Raw genomic sequence first — 23,949 nt, 5'->3', positions numbered from 1 at the left:
ACCCCTGTGCATGGGGCTCTGTCCTTGGGGCAGAGAAAGCTTGAGAAGCCAGAGACTTTGAGGTCCCAGCTAGGCTTAGCTGGGGGTCTACCAAAAAACCTTGTTCAGAGACTGATCTGAGCCTGAAGGGAGTTGGAGGGAGGAAGTCCAGCCATTCTGGGTCTGAGTAAGTAACTGACCACTCTTTTCAGAGGAGTTGTGCAAATCAGCCAGGAGCAGTGCAATATTGCTGGAGGTTTGCCCAGTACAGCCAGCAGTTTTGCAAGACAGCCAGGTGATATACAGCTTGAAATTAGTAAAAAGCAGCCAGAAGCCAAGCCGTCCTCAAGTTGTTCAGTTCTGAAGTTTCAGGGTATCCCACACTCCCTATCCCTATCCAAGTTACTGTTCAAATAAAAAACCAATAAAGAAACCCCTAGATCTGTGGTCTCCAAACTGTGGCCCAGGGGCCAGATGCAACCCTTTGTTTGCCTATATCCGACCCTTGGGGCACTGTTCCTCCCACTGACATTAACAGTGGGGCACAATTCCTGTCACTGACACCACAGATGGGGCACTATTCCTCCCACTGACACCAATAATGGGGCACTAACCCTCCCATTAACACAGATGATGGGGAACCATTCCTTCCACTGACACCAATGATGGGCCACTATTGCTCCCACTTACACCAATGATGGGGCACTATTTCACCCACTGATACCAATGATGGGGCACTATTCCTCCCACTTACACCAATGATGGGGCACTATTCCTCTCACTGACACCAATGATGGGGCGCTATTCCTCTCACTGACACCAATTATGGGGCGCTATTACTCTCACTGACACTAATGACGGGGAGCTACTCCTTTCACTGGCACCAAGGGTGGGGCATTGCTACTGGCCACAGTCTGGCCCCTCTAAAGTGTGAAGGATATTAACCTGGCCCTTTATTTAGAAAGTTTGGAGACCCCTGCCCTAGACTGATCTTTTGAGCTAGAGGAAGAGTGCCAAAAATGCTGTGTGCCTGGCTGTGTGTGCATTGAGGGGGGGGGGGGGATAGGACCAAACTATCAGCAACTCAAAAAGTTGATTGATGTCATCTAGCTGGCTTGGCCAAGTGGCATTAGAACCAGAAGAATGCAGACACCACCAGATGGGGGGTCGATCATCCACACCTTAAGGAACTCCTATAAACCCCTAGAGGAACCCTAGGGTACTACAGAATCCTGGTTAAGAGTGGCTGCTTTACATTAAGTCCTAACAAACAAGGTGTGTGGAAGTTCTCACCATGTTGCTTTCGATTAAAGTCCTACACAAAGAATTCTGGGTCCCAGATTACCCCTACTAACTGATGAAACCTCTGGCAATCTCTGGAGGAACCCTAGGGTTCCACAGAATCCTGGTTGAGAGTGGCTGCTTTACATTAAAGTCCTACCAAACAAGGCGTTTGGAAGTTTTCACCACGTTGCTTTAGATTAAAGTCCTACACAGAAAATTCTGGGTCCCAGATTACTCCCACCAACTGATAAAACCTCTGGAAACCTCTGAAGGAACCCTAGGGCTCCACAGAATCCTGGTTGAGAGTGGCTGCTTTAGATTAAAGTCCCACCAATCAAGGCATATGGAAGTTCGTACCATGTTGCTTAAGATCAAAGTCCTACACAAAGCACTTCTGGGTCCAGGATCACCCCCACCAAGTGAGGAAACCTAAGAAACTTCTATCATCCAGCAAAAATGAAGAGGAGGTTCCACAGAACCAAAGTGTGCTTGGTCTATGATGATAAGAAGCAGATCAATGACAAGAAACCTAAATAATGATCACAATGTATCTCACCAAGCTCCAACAAATGTTAATAAAAGACCCCCATGCAAACCAGCATTTTTCAGGCTTACCTCATTTTCTTATCTATGCTTTGAGACCTAGTGAGGCATGAGACAATTTGTGAGTTGTACCCATGGGATGACACTAGCTCCTACTGACTAGATAAGCTTCCTTGTCATGATTAATGGCTCATCTAAAAAAGAAGTGTGAATGTCAAGAGTCTACCATAAACAGCAGATTAGGTAGGTTCCTGAATGCTATATTGATAAATGATACCTTCAGCTATTTTAGTGGCACTTGCAGTAATAAAGCATGCTTGTAGTTTGGAAATACAGAGGCAGCCTTGCTGACCTCCCAAGAACGCTATTTGCCTGGATATCTATACAATCTACTGTATATAATATATTGCATCTTGTCAGTCCTCAGGTTTGGTGGCTGCATTAGTTTTCTTTTCAAGCTTCTTTTTTTTTTTTACCTGATGATCCTGCCAGTAATTCACTCCTTACCTTAGGACAGGAAGTATTTTAGGACTACAGAACACCTCCCCATCTCCTCTTCTGTAACCGATAAGAGTGCAGAACAGGGCAAGAACATTTTCTGCTCACAAGATTTCTAGCAGGACCAACAGGTATTTTTTATTTAGCAAAATGCATTCATTGGTATATATCTAAAAGACCAAAAGGCAACGATTAGGAAAAATTGTTAGCGATGACCTATGCTTTGGGGGTAAAATGGAATATTACCCAAGGAGTAATTCATTTTGTTAAGGAAAGGAATGATATCATAGAATGGAGGTCACCAACCATGGTCATATCACTAGGACTAGTTACAGGAACATTGGCTCAGTTATCAACATTACTTCTTCCATACATATGCTAGCTTAATCTATAGTTCTACTTTAAAGTGGTTGTAAACCGCTTACATATACCCAGTGAAGGGACTACCCTCCAGTGATACACAGAGATTAAATAAATCCTCCTACATAAGTTGTACCTAATTATCTGCAGCCTTCTTTTCTCTACATCCATTCACAGTGCTGAATGTTTAAGCTTGTCTGAGCTGTCAGAAAAAAAGGGGGCGGAGAGCTGAAGTTACACTCTTCAGAGTTCAGTGAGAAGAGCTCTGAGAGCTGATTGGAGGAAAAAGACACACCCCACTCCACACAGAACACAGGAACAGAGCTGAGGCTGTCAATCAGCTGGAGGTCTCTCCTGTCACCATTTTGTTCTTGGTATCAGGAAATATTGTCAGTAGTGATTTATACTGATAGCAGAGGAACAAGGTAACAGACAGAAATGACACTTAGTGCTTTTAAATGAGACAAGAACACACTATAGAGGGATATGCTTTGTTCATATTTCATGTCTGAGGGTTAATAACCACTTTCATTGATATTCATGATAACAAACTCATTTACACCTCCTTAACATATAAAAGTGGTATACTGCTGCTTCGTATTTAAACTATACATTCATATTCATATTCTCCAAACCAATTGATATTTATGTAGGTCCAACATCTATTAAACTAAAATCCACCATGAACCATGAGCCGCGGTGTCACTAGGGTTGGTGTCACCTGGTGCGGTAAAACATGCTGTCACAATATAACCCCCATATAACACTACATATAAAGGCAATAGTAATCCTGTTAATTACTGTCAAGGAACTAGCAAGGCCAGTCTAGGCCCGGTATCCCCCTCTAATGGGTGTCACCCGGGCACGGTCCGCACTCCCATAGCGACACCACTGTACAAAGAGTCTCTGAACTTTGGAAACAAAGGACCAGTTTACTGCCCTTTAAACTTTAGGGGGCTGGACTGTGGCCAGTGGGAGTAGAAAATGCCCCGGCAGCGATAATAATAAACAATGCCATAGGCTTGGTGTCAGTGGGAGGAAGAGTGTCCCATCACTGTTGTCAGTGGAAGGAATAGTGCCCCATAATGGGGGTCAGTGGGAGAATTAGTTCCCCATCTTTGGTATCAGTGGGAGGAACGATACCCCCCCTGCCAATTGTTGGTGTCAGTGGGAGGAATAGTGCCCCATATCAGTGGAAAGGGTAATGTCCCATATCAGTGGAAGGGGTAATGTCCCATATCAGTGGAAGGGGTAGTGCCCCGTATCAGTGGAAGGGGTAGTGCTCCAAGGATCAAATAAAAGCAAGCAAAGGCCCACATGCTGCAGTTTGGAGACTCCTGATCTAAACCAACCAACTCACACAAGGCCATCTCTAGTCTTGCAAATCTGTGGCTTCAAGGATTAAAGGCCAGTGGCTTTGACCTCCCACATCATGAAGACCTTGGAGAGACTTGTTTTATATCAGTTACGACCCATGGTTAGTAAATGTTTAGACCCTGAAGAGACTAATGAAGAGACTAAGTATAGGACTGTGGTGGAGAACTTTGTCACATGGTGTGAGGTTAAACATCGATATCTAAATGTGACAAAGATAAAGGAGCTGGTTGTGGATTTGAGAAAGAAGAAGCCACCAATGACCCCAATCTCCATCCAAGGAGTGGATGTGGAGGTAGTAGAGAGCTACAAGTATCTGGAAGTGCACATAGATGAATGAATGAATGAATGAATGATTTATAAAGCGCTGCAAATGCGAACTGAATCGCCTCAAGGCGATTAGATTAGATAATAAGCTGGATTGGAGCAAGAACACCGAGGTGCTCTATAGGAAGGGCCAGAGCCACCTCTACTTTTTGAGGAGACTGAGATCCTTTAACATCTGCCGGACAATGCTAAAGATGTTTTATGAGTCTGTGGTGGCCAGCGCTCTCCTGTATGCAGTGGCATGCTGGGGAAGCAGGCTTAGGGTGTCCGACACCAAAAGACTCAACAAACTGATTCGCAAGGCCAGTGATGTTGTTGGATTGAAATTGGAGTCTTTTACAACAGTGTTGGAAAGGAGAATGTTCAAGTTACGTTCAATATTGTACAACTCCTCCCACCCACTCCACGCTGGCTGCCTGTGGCGATCAAGATATATAATTCTTTTCTGTGAGGGCTGGAGGTGAAAATTTAATTCTGGTTTATGATCAGGATTTTGTGTTATTTTTATAGTATGTTGGTATTGTGTTGGTTATTATTTGGGGTGGTGTTAGAGAAAGTGGTATATTATTTGTATTTGGTAGTTTGATTGTCTGTGATTTTAATCTGTGTTATTTATTCTATGTTGTATTTTAATTGTATGGATGTTTTATTTGTGGTGTAGTTTTAATTTTGTTTATTTTGTGCTAATGGCTGTTATTGGTATTTTTGTTGTGTTTTTGTATCTTGTTTTATGTTCTATTGTGATCTTGTGTTGTCCTTGTTAAAGTGGAGTTCCACCCAAAAGTGGAACTTCCGCTGATTTATCTCCACCCCCCCTCAGGTGCCGCATTTGGCACCTTTCGGGGGGGAGCGGATGCCTGTCTTTGACAGGTATCCTGTTCCCACGTCTGGGAGTCCGGGCTGCGGCCCATGATGTCACCGCTCGGCTCCCTCCTCCTGCCGCCGGGCCAGTAGGAGAGAGGAGCGGAGCCTTGCGCATGCTCAGTAGGGTTCCCGGTGTGAAGCCGTAAGGCTACGCTGCCGGGTTCCCTTACCCGCAATGGTGGCAGCATGCACCTGACAACTGATGGAAACATCAGCTGCGGTGCAGACATCACTGGACTCCAAGACAGGTAAGTGTTCTATTATTAAAAGCCAGCAGCTGCAGTATGTGTAGCTGCAGCTGGGGGCGGAATACCGCTTTACGTGTGTCTGTGTCATAACAATTTCCCTTTGAGATTATATGTATGGAAATCTGAACACCTGCAGTCATGATTTATATTTATTCAATCATATCCTCAATCTTAAATTCAAAAGATCAGATGCAACAGAACCATTTTTTTTTTGGATCTGGTCAAGTTTTAGCACTGGGTAATCTTTCGGGTTGGTTATCATGCCTACTAAGATCCCATGTACTTACATGTAATATGAATGCATATGGTAATTTCTGATACTTAGTCAATCCCAAAATCAAAGGAAAAATGATTGAATGCATCAGAAAAATGTTTTGTAGCATCTGGCCAAGTTTCAACACTGGGTCATCTTGCTGGTTGGTGACCATGCCTACTAGGTTTCCATGTAATTGTACAGTACACATACAGTCATTTTTGATAAGTATGCAACATATCTTCAATCCCAAATTCAAATGAAAGGTGATCAGATGCAACAGATACATTCTGTGTTGTATCTGGTCAAGTTCCAACACAAGCAATCTTGCTGGTTGGTAGCCTTGTCTACTAAGACCCCATTTACCTATGTGTTATTGTAAAGAAATCTGGAATTACTAATATCAGTAGCAGTAGTTACATAGTAGGTGAGGTTGAAAAAAGACACAAGTCCAACCTATGTGTGTGATTATATGTCATTATTACATTGTATATCTCTGTATGTTGTGGTTGTTCAGGTGCTTATCTAATAGTTTTTTGAAATTATCGATCCTCCCCGCTGAGACCACCGCCTGTGGAAGGGAATTCCACATCCTTGCCGCTCTTACAGTAAAGAACCCTCTACGTAGTTAAAGAGTTAAGTTAAGTTTACTTCTAATTTTAATGAGTGGCCACATGTCTTGTTAAACTCCCTTCCGCGAAAAAGTTCTATCCCTATTGTGGGGTCACCAGTACGGTATTTATGAATTGAAATCATATCCCCTCTCAAGCGTCTCTTCTTCAAAGACAATAAGTTCACTGCTCGCAACCTTTCCTCATAACTAATATCCTCCAGACCCTTTATTAGCTTTGTTGCCATTCTTTATACTCGCTCCATTTCCAGTACACTCTTCCTGAGGACTGATGCCCAGAACTGAACAGCATACTCTAGGTTCGGCTGGACCAGAGTCTTGTAGAGCGGGAGAATTATCATTTTATCTCTGGAGTTAATCCCCTTTTTAATGCATGCCAATATTCTGTTTGCTTTGTTAGCAGCTTGGCATTGCATGCCATTACTGAGCCTCATCATCTGCTAGGACCCCCAGGTCCTTTTCCATCCTTGATTGCCCCAGAGGTTCCCCCCCAGTGTATAGATTGCATTCAAATTTTTTCCACCCAAATGCATTATTTTACATTTTTCTACATTAAACCTCATTTGCCATGTAGGTGCCCACCCCATTAATTTGTTCAGATCTTTTTGCAAGGTTTCCACATCCTGCGGAAAAGTTATTGCCCCGCTTAGCTTAGGATTGTCCGCAAATACAGAGATTGAACTGTTTACCCCATCCTCCAGGTCATTTATGAACAAAATAAATAGGATTAGTCCCAGCACAGAACACTGGGGAACCCCACTACCCACCCCTGACCATTCCGAGTACTCCCCATTTATCACCACCCTCTGAACTCGCCCTTGTAGCCAGTTTTCAATCCATGTACTCACCCTATGGACCATGCCAATGGACCTTATTTTGTACAGTAAACGTTTATGGGGAACTGTGTCAAATGCTTTTGCAAAATCCATATACACCAGGTCTACGGGCCTTCCTTTATCTAGATAGCAACTCACCTCCTCATAGAAGATTAATAGATTGGTTTGGCAAGAACGATTCTTCATGAATCCATGCTGATTACTGCTAATGATACCATTCTCATTACTAAAATCTTGTATATAGTCCCTTACCATCCCCTCCAAGCATACTATTGATGTTAGGCTAACTGGTCTGTAATTCCCAGGGATGTATTTTGGGCCCTTTTTAAATATACTGGTGCTACATTGGCTTTTCTCCATTCTCCTGGTACCATTCCAGTCAGTAGTCTGTCAGTAAAATTTAGGAACAAAGGTCTGGCAATTACTTGACTGAGTTCCTTAAGTACTCTCGGATGCAAGCCATCTGGTCCCGGTGATTTATTAATGTTAAGTTTCCCAAGTCTAATTTTAATTCTGTCCTCTGTTAACCATGGAGGTGCTTCCTGTGATGTGTCATAAGGATAAACACTGCAATTTTGGTTACTGAAGCCCCCCGATTCCCTAGTGAAGACTGAGAAGAATAAATTCAATACCTTCGCCATCTCCCCATCCTTTGTAACCAGATGTCCTTCCTCATTCTTTATGGGGCCAATATGGTCTGTCCTCCCTTTTTTAATATTTACATACTTAAAGAATTTCTTGGGATTTTTTTTTCGCTCTCCTCCACTATGTGTCTTTCGTGTTCTATCTTATCTAATTGCACCCTTCCATTTTTTGTTGCATTCTTTATAAAGTCTGAATGCTGATGATGATCCCTCAACCTTATATTTTTTTAAGGCCTTTTCCTTTGCTTTTACTGTATATGCATTTTTACATTAGAGTTAAGCCATACAGGAGTTTTGTTCGCTCTTTTAAATTTATTAGCCAATGGGATGCATTGGTTAATGCCCTTATTTAATATGCTCTTAAAGCAAACCCATCTCTCCTCCATGTTCTTTGTTCCTAAGATTTTATCCCAATTCATGCATGCCTTCTAGCAAGGTTTGTAGTTTAGGGAAGTTGCTTAGTTACTTAGTTACTAATGACTAAATACTATTGTTCTAATTTAAAGGAAATCATACATTCAGTTCCACATTCAAAAGAAAAATGATCAGATGCAACAGAACAATGGTTTGCTGTATCTGTTCAAGTTTCAACACTGGGCCATCTTTCTGGTTGGAAGCCATGTCTACTAAGATCCCATTTACCTATGTGTTATAAGGAAATCTGAAATTATTCATTTTTATTCAATCATATCTTCAATCGTAATTTCAAAGGGAAAACAATGATAGGCAACAATAACATTTTTGTTGTATCTAGTCAAGATACAACACTGGGCCATCTTGCTGGTTGGTAGCCATGCCTACTTCCTGCTGGGTGAACTTGCTGGTTGGTAGCTATGCCTACTAAGATCCCATGCACATATACTGTATGTAATTGTAGGGAAATCTAAATAGGCATGCTTATTTTTGGGCAAGTTTCAGAGCTGGGTCATCTTGCTGATTGGTAATTATGCCTGCTAAGACCCCATGTACTTATAGGTAATTATAAGGAAATCTGGACACATACGTTCAATATTTATTCGTATTCAATCATATCTTCAATCACAATTTAAAAAGAAAAAGATCAGATGCAACAGAACAATTTCAGGTTGTATCTGGTCAAGTTTCAGCACTGGCTTATCTTGCTGGTTGGTAGCCATACCAACTTCCTGCTGGGTCAGGTAGCCATGCTAAGACTTGGGTCATCTTTCTGGTTGGTAATTATGCCTGCTAACATCCCATGTGCTTATAGGGAAATATGAACACGCATGGTCAATATTTATCCCTATTCAACTATATCTTCAATCACAAATCGAAAAGGAAAAATGATCGGATGCAAGAGAACAATTTCAGGTTGTATCTGGTCAAGCTTAAGCACTTGCTAGTTTGCAGCCATGCCTACTAAGGCCCCATGCACTGTAATTGTACAGAAATATGAACACATACAGTCATTATTCATCCTTATTCAACTATATCTTCAAACCCAATTTAAAAAAAAAACAACAATCAGATAGATACAGCAGAACAATTTCAGGTCGTATTATTATTATTATTATATTATTATTATATGGGTTTTATATAGCGCCAACAGTTTGCGCAGCGCTTTACAACATGAGGGCAGACATTACAGTTACAGCACTGGGTTATATTTCTGATTGGTAATCATGCCTACTAAGATCCCATGTAATTGTATGGTTATCTGAACACATACAGTCATGTTTGATATTTATTCACATCCTCAATCCCAAAAGTAAAGGAAAAAATGATTGAATGCAACAGAAATTTTTTTGGTGCATCCGGTCAAGTTTCAGCACTGGGTCATCTTGCTGGTTGTTAATCATGCCTACTAAGACCCCATGCACTTATATGTATTTAAGATCCCATGCACTTACATGCAATTTTACAGAAATCTGAGCATGTACGGTTATTTGTGATATTCATTTAATCATATCTTCAATCAAAAAAATAAAAAAAATGATTGAATGCAACAGAAAACTGTTTTGATGTATCTGGCCAAGTTTCAGCACTGGGTCATCCTGCTAATTGGTAGCCATGTCTACTAAGACCCCATGTAATTGTAAGTAACACTGAACACGTATGGTCATCATTCATCCTTATTCAATCATATTTTCAATCACAAATTAAAAAGAACACGATTAGATGCAATAGAACAATTTCTGGTGGTATCTGATCAAGTTTCAGCACAGAGTCATCTTGCTGGTTGGTAGTCGTGCCTAATAAGACCCCATGCACTTATATGTAATTGTATGGAAATCTAAAGGCTTACGGTCATTACAGTGCCTTGAAAAAATATTCATAGCCCTGGAAATTTTCCACATTTTGTCATGTTACAACCAAAAACATAAATGTATTTTAATGGGATTTTATATGATAGACCAACACAAAGTGGCACATAATTGTGAAATGGAAGGAAAATGTTAAAGGGTTTTCAATTTTTTTTTACAAAAAAAATCTGAAAAGTGTGGTGTGCATTTGTATTCAGCCCCTTTACTCTGGCACCCCTAACTAAGATCTAGTGGAACCAAATGCCTTCAGAAGTCACCTAATTAGTAAATAGAGTCTACCTGTGTGTAATTTAAGCTCAGTATAAATACAGCTGTTCTCTGAAGTCCTTAGAGGTTTTTCAGAGAACCTTAGTGCACAAACAGCCCAAACAGCATCATTATTGGAAAAGATCTGATGGATTTTGTTGTCGGAATGTCCGTTCAATGTCCAATCGTGTGTACAGGGCATTAGAGTCTGCAAAAGACTTAAGACTGTGGCAGAGGTTCACTTTCTAGCAGGATAACGACCCTAAACATACAGCCAGAGCTACAATGGAATGGTTTAGATCAAAGCATATTCATGTGTTAGAATGGCCAAGTCAAAGTCCAGACCTAAATCCAAATGAAAATCTGTGTCAAGTTTTGAAAATTGCTGTTCAAAGACGCTCTCCATTAATCTGACAGAGCTTGAGCTGTTTTGCAAAGAAGAACGGGCAAAAATGTCACTCTCTAGATGTGCAAAGCTGATAGAGACATCCCCAAAAAGACTTGCAGCTGTAATTGCAGCGAAAGGTTGTTCTACAAAGTATTGACTCAGGGGGGCTGAATACAAATGCACACGACAATTTTCAGATATTTATTTAAAAAAAAAAATTGAAAACCATTTATCATTTTCCTTCCACTTCACAAATATATGTCACTTTGTGTTGTTCTATCACATAAAATACCAATGAAATATATTTATGTTTTTGGTTGTAACATGACAAAATGTGGAAATGTATGAATACTTTTTCAAGGCACTGTATTAATCCTTATTCAGCTATGGTATAACTTCAATCCCAAATTCAAAAGAAAATTTGATCTTAAATTTGAATTGAAAAATGATCAGATGCAACAGAGAAATTTCTGGTTGTATCCGGTCAAGTTTCAGCACTGGGTCATCTTGCTGGTTTTTAAGATCCCATGTCCTTACATGTATTTGTATGGAAAGCTTAACATGTACGGTCAGTATTGATATGTATTTAATCACATCATTAATCCCAAAATCAAAGGAGAAATGATCAGATGCAACAGAAACATTTGCCGTGGTATCTGGTCAAGTTTCAGAGTCATTTTGCTGGTTGGTAGCCATGCCTAATAAGACCCCATGCACTTATATGTAATTGTAAGGAAATCTGAACAAGTACAGTCATTATTCATCCGTATTCAACTACATCTTCAATCTCAAATTGAAAAGAAAAATGATCAGATGCAACAGAACAATTTCTGGTTGTATCTGGTCAAGTTTCAGCACTGGGTCATGTTGCTGGTTGGTAATCATGCCTACTAAGATCTCATGTATTTACATGTAATTGTACAGAAATCCGAACATGTACGGTCATTGTTGATATTTATTCAATCATCTCTTCAATTCCAAAATCAAAGGAAAAATGATCAGATGCAACAGAAACGGTTATTGGTGTAGCTGGTCAAGTTTCCACACTGGGTTATCCTGCTAGTTGGTAACCATACCTACTAAGACCCCATGTAATTCTAAGGAACTCTGAACATGTACCGTTATTGTTCATTATTATTCAACTTCAGTATATCTTCAATCCCAAATTGAAAATAAAAATGATCAGATTCAACAGAGCAATTTCTGGTTGTATCTGCTCAAGTTTCAGCACTGGGTCATCTTGCTGGTTGGTGATCATGCCTACTAAGACCTCATGTACTTATATGGGCACATACAATCATTATTCTTCCTTACTCATTCTACAGTCTACTGTATCTTCAATCCTAAAAATTGAAAAGAAAAATTATCAGATGCAAGTGCAACAGAACAATTTCAGGTTGTATCTGGTCAAGATTCAGCACTGGGTCATCTTGCTGGTTGGTAGCCATGCCTACTAAGATCCCATGTAATTGTAATAAAATCTGAACACGTACAGTCATTGTTCATCCTTATTCAACTACATCTTCAATCCCAAATTCAAAAGAAAAAATATCAGATGCAACAGAGCAATTTCTCGTGGTATCTGCTCTAGTTTCAGCACTGGGTCATCTTGTTGGTTGGTGATCATGCCTTTTAAGACCCCATGCATTTACATGTAATTGTAATGAAATCTGAACACGTACTGTCATTGTTCATCCTTATTCAACTATATCTTCAATCCCAAATTCAAAAGAAAAATAATCAGATGCAACAGAACAATTTCTGGTGGTATCTGCTCAAGTTTCAGCACTGTCATCTTGCTGGTTGGTAATCAAGCCTACTAAGACCCCATGTACTTACATGTAATTGTAATGAAATCTGAACTCGTACGGTCATTATTCATCTTATTCAATCATATCTTCAATACCAAATTCAAAAGAAAAATGATCAGATGCAACAGAGCAATTTCTGGTAGTATCCACTCAAATTTCAGCACTGGGTCATCTTGCTAGTTGACAGCCATGCCTACTAAGACCCCCATGCACTTACATGTAATTGTAAGGATATATGAGCACGTACAGTCATTATTCATTCTTATTCAACTACAGTCTATCTTCAATCCCAAATTCAAAAGAAAAATGATCAGATGCAACAGAGAAATGTTTTGTTGTTATCTGGTCAAGCTTCAACACTGGGTCATCTTGCTGGTTGGAGATCATGCCTACTAAGTTCCCATGTACTTACATGTAATCGTACAGAAATATAAACACGTACGGTCATTGTTGATATTTATTCAATCACATCTTCAATCCCAAAATCAAAAGGAAAAATGGTCAGATGCAACAGAAACATGTTTCTGTGTATCTGGTCAAGTTTCCACACTGTGTTATCTTGCTGGTTGGTAACCATGCCTTCTAAGACCCCATGTAATTGTAAGGAACTCTAAACACGTACAGTCAGGGTTCATCCTTATTCAACTACAGTATATCTTCAATCCTAAATTGAAAATAAAACTGATCAGATGCAACAGAGCAATTTCTGGTTGTATCTGCTCAAGTTTCAGCACTGCGTCATCTTGCTGGTTGGTGATCATGCCTACTAAGACCTCATGTACTTATATGAGCACATACAATCATTAGTCGTCCTTATTCATTCTACAGTCTATCTTCAATCCTAAACTGAAAAGAAAAATTATCAGATGCAAGTGCAACAGAACAATTTTAGGTTGTATCTGGTCAAGTTTCAGAACTGGGTCATCTTGCTGGTTGGTAGCCATGCCTACTAAGATCCCATGTAATTGTAATAAAATCTGAACACCTACAGTCATTGTTCATCCTTATTCAACTACATCTTCAATCCCAAATTCAAAAGAAAAATAATCAGATGCAACAGAGCAATTTCTGGTGGTATCTACTCAAGTTCCAGCACTGGGTCATCTTGTTGGTTGTGATCATGCCTACTAAGACCCCATGCATTTACATGTAATTGTAATGAAATCTGAACACGTACGGTCATTATTCATCCTTATTCAACTACATCTTCAATCTCAAATTCAAAAGAAAAATTATCAGATGCAACAGAGCAATTTCTGGTGGTACCTGCTCAAGTTTCAGCACTAGGTCATCTTGCTGGTTGGTAATCATGCTTACTAAGACCCCATGTACTTACATGTAATTGTAATGAAATCTGAACACGTACGGTCATTATTCATCGTTATTCAATCACATCTTGAATCCCAAATTCAAAAGAAAAATGATCAGACGCAACAGAGCAATTTCTGGTAGTATCTACTCAAATTTCAGCACTGGGTCATCTTTCTAGTTGACAGCCATGCCTACTAAGACCCCCATGCACTTACATGTAATTGTAAGGATATATGAGCACGTACAGTCATTATTCATTCTTATTCAACTACAGTCTACTATCTTCAATCCCAAATTCAAAAGAAAAATAATCAGATGCAACAGAGAAATGTCTTGTTGTATCTGGTCAAGCTTCAACACTGGGTCATCTTGCTGGTTGGAGATCATGCCTACTAAGTTCCCATGTACTTACATGTAATTGTACAGAAATATAAACACGTACGGTCATTGTTGATATTTATTCAATCACATCTTCAATCCCAAAATCAAAGGAAAAATGATCAGATGCAACAGAAACATTTTTCTGTGGACTTGTGGTCAAGTTTCCACACTGGGTTATCTTGCTGGTTGGTAACCATACCTACTAAGACCCCATGTAATTGTAAGGAACTCTAAACACGTACAGTCAGGGTTCATCCTTATTCAACTACAGTATATCTTCAATCCCAAATTGAAAATAAAAATGATCAGATGCAACAAAGCAATTTCTGGTTGTATCTGCTCAAGTTTCAGCACTGCGTCATCTTGCTGGTTGGTGATCATGCCTACTAAGACCTCATGTACTTATATGAGCACATACAATCATTATTTGTCCTTATTCATTCTACAGTCTATCTTCAATCCTAAACTGAAAAGAAAAATTATCAGATGCAAGTGCAACAGAACAATTTCTGGTAGTATCTACTCAAATTTCAGCACTGGGTCATCTTGCTAGTTGACAGCCATGCCTACTAAGATCCCATGTAATTGTAATAAAATCTGAACACCTACAGTCATTATTTATCCTTATTCAACTACATCTTCAATCCCAAATTCAAAAGAAAAATTATCAGATGCAACAGAACAATTTCTGGTGGTATCTACTCAAGTTCAAGCACTGGGTCATCTTGTTGGTTGGTGATCATACCTACTAAGACCCCATGCATTTACATGTAATTGTAATGAAATCTGAACATGTACAGTCATTGTTCATCCTTATTCAACTACATCTTCAATCTCAAATTCAAAAGAAAAATTATCAGATGCAACAGAGCAATTTCTGGTGGTACCTGCTCAAGTTTCAGTACTAGGTCATCTTGCTGGTAGGTGATCACGCCTACTAAGACCCCATGTACTTACATGTAATTGTAATGAAATCTGAACTCGTACGGTCATTATTCATCCTTATTCAATCACATCTTCAATACCAAATTCAAAAGAAAAATGATCAGATGCAACAGAGCAATTTCTGGTAGTATCTACTCAAATTTCAGCACTGGGTCATCTTGCTAGTTGACAGCCATGCCTACTAAGACCCCCATGCACTTACATGTAATTGTAAGGATATATGAGCACGTACAGTCATTATTCATTCTTATTCAACTACAGTCTATCTTCAATCCCAAATTCAAAAGAAAAATGATCAGATGCAACAGAGAAATGTTTTGTTGTTATCTGGTCAAGCTTCAACACTGGGTCATCTTGCTGGTTGGAGATCATGCCTACTAAGTTCCCATGTACTTACATGTAATTGTACAGAAATATAAACACGTACGGTCATTGTTGATATTTATTCAATCACATCTTCAATCCCAAAATCAAAAGGAAAAATGATCAGATGCAACAGAAACATTTTTCTGTGTATCTGGTCAAGTTTCGAAACTGGGTTATTTTGCTGGTTGGTAACCATGCCTTCTAAGACCCCATGTAATTGTAAGGAACTCTGAACATGTACAGTCAGGGTTCATCCTTATTCAACTACAGTATATCTTCAATCCCAAATTGAAAAGAAAACTGATCAGATGCAACAGAGAAATTTCTGGTTGTATCTGCTCAAGTTTCAGCACTGCGTCATCTTGCTGGTTGGTGATCATGCCTACTAAGACCTCATGTACTTATATGAGCACATACAATCATTATTCGTCCTTATTCATTCTACAGTCTATCTTCAATCCTAAACTGAAAAGAAAAAATATCAGATGCAAGTGCAACAGAACAATTTTAGGTTGTATCTGGTCAAGTTTCAGCACTGGGTCATCTTGCTGGTTGGTAGCCATGCCTACTAAGATCCCATGTAATTGTAATAAAATCTGAACACGTACAGTCATTGTTCATCCTTATTCAACTACATCTTCAATCCCAAATTCAAAAGAAAAATTATCAGATGCAACAGAACAATTTCTGGTGGTATCTACTCAAGTTCCAGCACTGGGTCATCTCGTTGGTTGGTGATCATGCCTACTAAGATCCAATGCATTTACATGTATTTGTAATTAAATCTGAACACGTACTATCATTATTCATCCTTATTCAACTATATCTTCAATCTCAAATTCAAAAGAAAAATGATCAGATGCAACAGAACAATTTCTGGTGGTATCTGCTCAAGTTTCAGCACTGGGTCATCTTGCTGGTTGATAATCATGCCCACTAAGACCCCATGTACTTACATGTAATTGTAATGAAATCTGAACACGTACGGTCATTATTCATCGTTATTCAATCATATCTCCAATCCCAAATTCAAAAGAAAAATCATCAGATGCAACAGAGCAATTTCTGGTAGTATCTACTCAAATTTCAGCACTGGGTCATCTTGCTAGTTGACAGCCATGCCTACTAAGACCCCCATGCACTTACATGTAATTGTAAGGATATATGAGCACGTACAGTCATTATTCATTCTTATTCAACTACAGTCTATCTTCAATCCCAAATTCAAAAGAAAAATAATCAGATGCAACAGAGAAATGTTTTGTTGTATCTGGTCAAGCTTCAACATTGGGTCATCTTGCTGGTTGGAGATCATGCCTACTAAGTTCCCATGTACTTACATGTAATTGTACAGAAATATAAACACGTACGGTCATTGTTGATATTTATTCAATCACATCTTCAATCGCAAAATCAAAAGGAAAAATGATCAGATGCAACAGAAACATGTTTCTGTGTATCTGGTCAAGTTTCCACACTGGATTATCTTGCTGGTTGGTGACCATGCCTTCTAAGACCCCATGTAATTGTAAGGAACTCTGAACACGTACAGTCAGGGTTCATCTTATTCATCTACAGTATATCTTCAATCCTAAATTGAAAATAAAACTGATCAGATGCAAGAGAGAAATTTCTGGTTGTATCTGCTCAAGTTCCAGCACTGGGTCATCTTGCTCGTTGGCAATCATGCCTACTAAGACCCCCATGCACTTACATGTAATCGTAAGGAACTCTGAACACGTACGGTCATTATTCATCACTATTCAATCACATCTTCAACCCTAAATTCAAAGGAAAACCGATCAGATACAACAGATACAATTTCTGGTGGTATCTGGTCCAGTTTCCACACTGGGTCATCTCGATATCACGTCTGCCGATTCTCCATTTTTATTGAATTCTGCTGATTTGTACGTAAAGCATACCATTCATCATTCTGCTTCTATGATCCGTCATGCGTTTATAAAGGAAAAGCTCATCACTAAAAATAAAAAGCATAAAAAGGAATAAAAGAAAGGGTCTTGAGTGGAAGTAAAAAGTCCTAAGGATCCGGCTAAGCCCTGGTTGCAGAAAGCCCCTCTCGTTCTACCAAATATTTTAGGAATAAGAACCACGAGTGACAACACGAGAGACATAAAACATATTAGAAAACCAAAACATTCGACAAACAAGAGAAGAACGAGTTCCCCATCCACTGCATAACAGGTGCTACCTGAGCTCTGGCTGATGTGTTGGAGGCGTTCAGGTGAGGAGACGTCTCGGGATTTGGGGTCTCTCCGGGTTGGTCTTGGTCGGTCTCATCCACCAAATGAGCGGTGAGCGGGGATGTCTGGTCTTTCTCCTGGTGGGTAGAGGGATGTCTCTTCTTGTAGTCAGAGGACGGCTGTCTCTTCTGTCTGTCTTGGCTCAGTGTCCATAGCCGGAGACATCAAGCTGTCATAGAAGGGCCCCTGGCTGTCTAGCCTCATCCCTGTCCATCACTCCCCTTCCCTGCCGTCTCTCTGCCTTCCTTGCAGTCTCTCCCTTTTCGATCTTGTAGTCTCTCCACCAACAACAACATTCAGTGACGTCACCCCCCCCCTTCCCAGATCACGTGATTCCCTGGCCTAAAAATAGCCTGTCACTGGAAGGGCCTGACTTGTAAATGAGGGGCGGGGCCACTGGGATAAAAAGCCTGCATCCCTTTAAAGGGGCCGCACCCCCCAGCTGCTGCTGGCTGCACACAGATCTCACCGACGGAGCAGGCTGGGGCTTTAAGACGGATTTTCAGAGGCTCGACCATCCGGCAACGTCTTCTTCACACCTCCCATTGAGATCTGTACACTCCGGAGGATGAGCCAAGGTTCCACAAACATGATTGTACAATCTCCTTTATATTGGCCACATACATACAATCTGATTGTACAATCTCTTTTATGGTGGCCACACACTATACAATCTGATTGTACAATCTCCTTTATTTCGGCAACACATGCATACAATCTGATTGTACAATCTCCTTTATATTGGCCACATACATACAATCTGATTGTACAATCTCCTTTATATCAGCCACATACAATCTGATTGTACAATCTCTTTTATGGTGGCCACACACTATACAATCTGGTTGTACAATCTCCTTTATATTGGCCACATACATACAATCTGATTGTACAATCTCCTTTATGGTGGCCACACACTATACAATCTGATTGTACAATCTCCTTTATGGTGGCCACATACAATCTGATTGTACAATCTCCTTTATATTGGCCACATACAATCTTATTGTACAATCTCCTTTATGGTGGCCACACACTATACAATCTGATTGTACAATCTCCTTTATATCAGCCACATACAATCTGATTGTACAATCTCCTTTATATTAGCCACATACAATCTGATTGTACAATCTCCTTTATATTGGCTACATACATACAATCTGATTATACAATCTGCTTTATGGTGGCCACACACTATACAATCTGATTGTACAATCTCCTTTATATCAGCCACATACAATCTGATTGTACAATCTCCTTATTATCAGCCACATACAATCTGATTGTACAATCTCCTTTATATTGGCCACATACATGCAATCTGATTGTACAATCTCATTTATGGCAGCCACATACATACAATCTGATTGTACAGTCTCCTTTATATTGGCCACACATATACAATCTGATTGTATAGTCTCTTTTATGGTGGCCGCACACTATACAATCTGATTTGTACAATCACCTTTATTGTGGCCGCACACTATACAATCTGATTTGTACAATCGCCTTTATTGTGGCCACACACTATACAATCGGATTTGTACAATCTCCTTTATGGTTGCCAAACTCACTTGGAATGTATGCAGAAGGCCGAGCTCTGGTGTGGAACTGTTCAGCTAAATACACTTTCATACATTAGGCACCAGGGGGCGCTTGACGTCTGACTCACCATACAGGTTACAATCCGACCATACAATTCTTGTACAATCGACTTTTGATTTATGAAATATAAGGACCGAATTTATCCAATCAATTTGTATCCAATCAGGTAGGCCCTTCTACTATATAGCTGTTGGTAGATCTAATGGTGGCCATACAAGATTCAATAAATTATCGATTTCTTTTCTGATTAATCTCCCTCTTTGGGAATCTAGACTCGACAACCCATTCAACCAACACACCATACATAGGGAAGAGGAATTTGATCGATAGTTGGAAGATGCAACCATAGGTGATCAATCAGATCTCGGTTTTCCCCTATGTAATCTCAAATAGTGTTATGGTGACCATGCACTGTACAATCTGATTGTATAATCTTCTTTAGATCTATCATCAACTATGCCACAACAGACTAAGGCCCGTTTAAAGCTGACCATACACTATACAATCCAATTGCACAATCTCTACTTTTTATCTATCAAAACCATGTAATACAAAGATCCACCTAATCTATCCAAACAGCTTGTATCCAGTCGAACAGGCCCTTTCCAACCGTACAAATTGTGTAGAGTACAAGACTGCCCATATACTATACAATCGGATTGTACAATCACTGTACAAAAACTAGGTATAAGTAGACACGCCTAAGCAAACCATTCAGCTTGCATCCATCAGCCTGACCCATTCACCACTACTAGTTGATTGTAGATGTAAGGAAGTTTGTACAATCAGATTGTAGAGTGTGTGGTCATCCTGAGATGAAGGATTCTCAGAGGCTTGCTGAAATCAATTCCTCATAACGACTTGAAGTTTAATGAATGAATCATCCTATACAGTCCGATAGGAGGAAGTTCTGGGTAAGCTCACCATCAGTCAGAGCTTACACAAGGCTGAGGACTAGCTCCCCGCCCCCATGTGACAGCACTGGACCTATCACAGAGCAGCAGCTTCTCCCCCTGGTCACTGACATGTGACTGTCAGAAGAAGGGGCGAATTGTCCTACTTGTGAGCTTCAACTTCTCCATGTTCTACAGCAGAGGTCCCCTGACCGTCCACTACCAGAATCCCCATCAGAGTTCTACCTTGTCTCAGGGTCCCCATCAGAGTTCCCCCTTACATCCAGGTCCCCATCAGAGTTCCCCCTTATATCCAGGTCCCCATCAGAGTCCCCCCTTACATCCAGGTCCCCATCAGAGTTCCCCCTTACATCCAGGTCCCCATCAGAGTTCCCCCTTATATCCAGGTCCCCATCAGAGTTCCCCCTTATATCCAGGTCCCCATCAGAGTTCCCCCTTACATCCAGGTCCCCATCAGAGTTCCCCCTTATATCCAGGTCCCCATCAGAGTCCCCCCTTACATCCAGGTCCCCATCAGAGTTCCCCCTTACATCCAGGTCCCCATCAGAGTTCCCCCTTACATCCAGGTCCCCATCAGAGTTCCCCCTTATATCCAGGTCCCCATCAGAGTTCCCCCTTACATCCAGGTCCCCATCAGAGTTCCCCCTTACATCCAGGTCCCCATCAGAGTTCCCCCTTATATCCAGGTTCACATCAGAGTCCCCCCTTACATCCAGGTCCCCATCAGAGTCCCCCCTTATATCCAGGTCCACATCAGAGTCCCCCGTTATATCCAGGTCCACATCAGAGTCCCCCCTTATATCCAGGTCCACATCAGAGTCCCCCCTTATATCCAGGTTCACATCAGAGTCCCCCCTTACATCCAGGTCCCCATCAGAGTCCCCCCTTATATCCAGGTCCACATCAGAGTCCCCCTTATATCCAGGTCCACATCAGAGTCCCCCCTTATATCCAGGTCCACATCAGAGTCCCCCCTTATATCCAGGTCCACATCAGAGTCCCCCCTTATATCCAGGTTCACATCAGAGTCCCCCCTTACATCCAGGTCCCCATCAGAGTTCCCCCTTACATCCAGGTCCCCATCAGAGTTCCCCCTTATATCCAGGTCCCCATCAGAGTTCCCCCTTACATCCAGGTCCCCATCAGAGTTTCCCCTTACATCCAGGTCCCCATCAGAGTTCCCCCTTATATCCAGGTTCACATCAGAGTCCCCCCTTACATCCAGGTCCCCATCAGAGTCCCCCCTTATATCCAGGTCCACATCAGAGTCCCCCGTTATATCCAGGTCCACATCAGAGTCCCCCCTTATATCCAGGTCCACATCAGAGTCCCCCCTTATATCCAGGTTCACATCAGAGTCCCCCCTTACATCCAGGTCCCCATCAGAGTTCCCCCTTACATCCAGGTCCCCATCAGAGTCCTCCCTTACATCCATGTCCCCATCAGAGTTCCCCCTTACATCCAGGTCCACATCCAGGTCCCCATCAGAGTTCCCCCTTACATCCAGGTCCCCATCAGAGTTCCCCCTTACATCCAGGTCCCCATCAGAGTCCCCCCTTATATCCAGGTCCCCATCAGAGTCCCCCCTTATATCCAGGTCCACATCAGAGTCCCCCCTTATATCCAGGTCCCCATCAGAGTCCCCCCTTATATCCAGGTCCCCATCAGAGTCCCCCCTTATATCCAGGTCCACATCAGAGTCCCCCCTTATATCCAGGTCCACATCAGAGTCCCCCCTTACATCCAGGTCCCCATCAGAGTCCCCCCTTATATCCAGGTTCACATCAGAGTCCCCCCTTACATCCAGGTCCCCATCAGAGTTCCCCCTTACATCCAGGTCCCCATCAGAGTCCCCCCTTACATCCAGGTCACCATCAGAGTTCCCTTGTTTCAGGGTCCGCATCAGAGTTCCCCTTACATGAGGGTCCCCATCAGAGTTCCCCCTTACTTCAGGGTCCCCATCAGAGTCCCTCCTACATCCAGGTCCTCATCAGAGTCCCCCCCTTGTTTAAGGGTTCCCATCAGGGTTCCCTTTACATGAGGGTCCCCATCAGAGTCCCCCCTTACGTCCAGGTCCCAATCAATGTTCCCCCTTACATCCAGGTCCCCATCAGAGTCCCCCCTTACATCCAGGTCCCCATCAGAGTTCCCCTTACATGAGGGTCCCCATTAGAGTCCTCCCTAACATGAGGGTCCCCATCAGAGTCCCCCCTTACGTCCAGGTCCCAATCAATGTTCCCCCTTACATCCAGGTCCCCATCAGAGTCCCCCCTTACATCCAGGTCCCCATCAGAGTTCCCCTTACATGAGGGTCCCCATTAGAGTCCTCCCTAACATGAGGGTCCCCATCAGAGTCCCCCCTTACGTCCAGGTCCCAATCAATGTTCCCCCTTACATCCAGGTCCCCATCAGAGTCCCCCCTTACATCCAGGTCCCCATCAGAGTTCCCCTTACATGAGGGTCCCCATTAGAGTCCTCCCTAACATGAGGGTCCCCATTAGAGTCCTCCCTAACATCAGGGTCCCCATCAGAGCTCCCGCTTACATCAGGGACCCCATCGGAGTCCTCCCTTACAGAGCCTGGGTGGAGGTTGGGGGGGTTTAGGGTCGGTTCACACCACAGAAACGCAGCCTGGATCCTTTCTGGATATATTTCTACATGTGTGTTTTTTATGCGTTTTCAGTGTGTTTTCCCCCAAACTTTCTTGTTTTTTTTTTTTTTTTTTTACCATAATGTGTTCCGGTGCATTTTTGCGTTTTGCCGCATTCCGATGCAGTTCTTTTCAGAAAAAATGCAGCATGTTCTACTTTTATTGACTGTACTGGAACGCAGAGCAGTATGACAATGAGATTCATGTAGTTTACTGTCCATGCGTTTATGATGCAGAAAAAAAAAAAACGCACTGGACTGCAGGTGGTGTGAACTATAGACAGCCTCTGCTGTCCTGAATCCTTAATCTGTGCACAATGAGGATACACCACTAACCCTCACTGTGGGCCGGATGAAAGTCTGTAGAGGGCCGCACGTGGCCCGTGGGCCGTAGTTTGGAGACCCCTGTGCTGAAGGTACCCAATGGAGGCATGAATGGTGAGCTTATCCTCATTGATTATATCAATTATTGATTGCCACAAATAGTGTCATGATGATTGCTGTGCTCTTATCAGAGAAGGAGAATTATCTCGGAAAACATCTTTTTCCAGGGATCCAGGCAACAAAGTGGCCATGACACACAATGCAACCCACAGCGATCCACCAGCAATTACCCAACAATCATTGGGACCTTCTCCAGCTAAAGGCAGTTTATAGACGATGGGTGTGGACGCACAACCTGCGCCTTTCTTCAGTCTTTTTATCTAATTCTTCTTCTTTAGGGCCCCGCTCACACGCACGCCAGACATTTTCACCCCCCATAATGGATTGCTTTATACACCGCGGTTGACAGCCGGCTTACAGGGGCCATACTGCCACCTCCTCCTGTTTTTCGATCCCTAGAAGGATCTTCTTTAAGCCCAATGGGGATTTTACAATGAACTACCGCACCGCGTTTGGCAAGCAGTTCCTATTGACTTCAATGGCCGAGTCTGACGGGCGG

The 23,949-nt window shown here is 41.8% G+C and overlaps 1 protein-coding gene across 1 annotated transcript in view; it reads right to left on the bottom strand.

Annotated features, from left to right (window-relative positions):
• Positions 1-18,158, bottom strand: part of HDAC5 (histone deacetylase 5) — a 162,386-nt gene extending 144,228 nt beyond the window's left edge. Inside the window, exon 1 of the mRNA XM_073607767.1 lies at positions 17,784-18,158. The gene's annotated coding sequence lies outside the window, so the exon portion shown is untranslated. The remainder of the gene's footprint in view (positions 1-17,783) is intronic.
• Positions 18,159-23,949: the final 5,791 nt, after the last annotated feature.

This window comes from Aquarana catesbeiana, linkage group LG12 (assembly GCF_042186555.1).
Source record: "Aquarana catesbeiana isolate 2022-GZ linkage group LG12, ASM4218655v1, whole genome shotgun sequence".
Taxonomy (NCBI): domain Eukaryota; kingdom Metazoa; phylum Chordata; class Amphibia; order Anura; family Ranidae; genus Aquarana; species Aquarana catesbeiana.
The sequence above is the reverse complement of the archived record's forward strand: the minus strand, read 5'-3'. Positions and strand labels throughout refer to the sequence as shown.